Genomic DNA, 2,458 nt, shown 5'->3' on the forward strand with positions numbered 1-2,458 from the left:
CTGGCCCCTCCTTCAGGGAAGGCTTGACAATCAGGGCTGCATTTGTCCTCTGAAGAGGGGTCTGCAGCCTGGAGGGACTGGAGAACACGTGGGTTTAGATGCGGCATCTCTACTCGGTCCTTGGACAGGAACCTCCCAAGCGGGAGCAAAAGTCATGGTCAGGAGACCAACACAGCCAGGGCCTCAGTGGGGCCACTCCAAGATGGATATGGGAGAGAAGGGGGACTGGGGTAATCCTATGGGACCATTGGGAAAAGCACCTCTTTCCCTGTGTCCAGGAGAGGGCGCTAGAGGAGACTCTCAACTTGAACTGACTGGCCTGGTGCTCACACACACACACACACACACACACAAACACACACGCGCACACACACACACACACACACACACACACTGACATCTGTCCTCCACACCAGGAAGGTGTGGCTACCAGCTGCTATGCAACTTGGAGGGAGTTGAACTCCCCTGGGGAAAACGGGTCCCCAGTAGCTCTCCTCCATGGAAGCCTGACAGCAGCCAGACTGCCCTGTCTCCTTGGAGGGCAGGCTGTCCTGTGGAGAGCGCTGCACAGGGCTCAGGACCGGGACCTGGGACCAGGGCTGCCACCTGTCCCATGTGACCCTGTGCAAGTCACTAACCCTCCCGGGCCTCAGTTTTCCTCTCCTGTGAAAGGGACACTCATTCCTACCTCAAGACTTTTCAGAATAAAACGAAAGAATGTGAACTTTATGCAACTGACACGTGTGTTGTGGTTGCTGGTCCTCAAGTTCTTTTCAAGTTATAATACTGTGTGTCATATTCTATGTTTTCAAAGCCTGCTGGACCCCACTTCTCTGTTTTGTCCTGGATTGTAAGGGGAAAGGGAGGGCAGAGGTGGACATGGTCCCCAGGTGTTGGGTGCAGGACCCAGGTAGAGGCCAGGGTGTGCCCTAGTGTCAGGCAGGGTGGCCACTGTCCCTGCTTGCCCAGGATCAGGGCTCCTGGGCCAGGCAGACCCGCACACACTGCCCATCCATAGAGCCTGCTCCCACATGACCCCGTTCCAAGGAAGGACCCAGCACCTAGAGGAGGTTCACACCCGGCCCCGAGTTCCCAGCTGCCAGGCGCCTGGTGGCCTCATTGGAGCTCCAGGCCTCTGGGACATCCTCCCCCAGGTCCCAGCATCTCATTTCCATCTTTCTCTCTCAACCTTGTCCCCGAGCTCCAGGGGACCAGGTCCCAGCAGACCCAGGGCAGGGGTGCAGGCAGGGCCGGGTGTGAGTCAGCCCAAAGCCATGGCTGCCTCAGCCGGTGAGAACCGAGCTTCCTGAGCCAGGGGCTGAGACAGGGTACCCTGCTGGGGGTGACTGTGGTGGCCAGGGGAAGGATGGACACAGAGTCCCTGGCACCATTGGCACGTTCCGATGATTGAACTGAGGAGCCGGCAGGTGGGCTTGCTACTTTCCACTGTGAGGTCAGCAGGCAAGGCGAGGCTCCCAGCTCTTGCAAATGCTGCACACCCTGTGTCAGGCAGTCAGTGGGCATTCAGCCGACCTCCCCCTCCTCCTGCAGGGCTGATGGACTCGCCCCAGTGCTGGGAGCAGGGAAGGTGGAACGCCCTCCCCAAGTGACCCCTCCCAGGGCAGCCCACCCCCTTGAATGGGAAGCAGGAAACCAAGGTCCTGAGGGGCAGCCTGTCCTCAGAGGGCAGCCAGAGCTCCCTGGTGCCCGAGTGCTGCTCCCGTCCATGCCTGGTCCCAGCACTGTGTCCCCTCCCTCACCAAAGGCCAGTCTCTGCCTCTGGAGTCTGCCCCTGCCAGCCCAGCTGTCCACACTGGGCATGTGCAGGGCTCTCTGAACTGGTTGTCTGTCTAGTGACTATAAGCATCCGTGACAATGTTTTCCTGTAGATCCTCTAATAACAGATTCTTTTCTTTTATATTTTAATTTTTCAGTTCCAGTTTGCATTCCGTGTGATTTTGTGTTGCTTTCAGGTGTACAGCATAGAGGGGGACAGTCACATACTTTACAAAGTGATCCCCCAGCATGTCAGTGCCCGCTGGCACCACACCCAGTGACTGCAATATTATTGGCGAGGTGCCCTGGTAGTCACAGGGATGTAAAGTACAAATTACTTTCTAAAAGCGCTTGGTTAGTATGGTCTTTCAGCAAAGGCTTAAGGAGTGATGATAGTGGCGGCTGGAAGCTGGGGACACAGAAGGCAGAGACCCCCTTTCTGCCTCTCCTCTCCTCCTCCCGCACCCATCTCCTGACCCCCCAGGTCTGTTTTGCTCTCCCACTCTTGCCAGGGACCTGCCCTGCACCTCCTCCCCTGGAAATGACTCTCCACCTCCTCCTGCCCTCCAGTCCCCACAGGACACCCCAATTCCCAGCAGCCAGGGCAGGAGGCCTCTGAGCACTGTGGCCTCCAGAGGGTCTCCTGCCTCCATCACTCACCCTCAGCCTTGCTTTTCTTTTC

The sequence above is a fragment of the Myotis lucifugus genome, unplaced genomic scaffold, assembly GCF_000147115.1.
Source record: "Myotis lucifugus unplaced genomic scaffold, Myoluc2.0 scaffold_714, whole genome shotgun sequence".
NCBI classification, from domain to species: Eukaryota; Metazoa; Chordata; class Mammalia; order Chiroptera; family Vespertilionidae; genus Myotis; species Myotis lucifugus.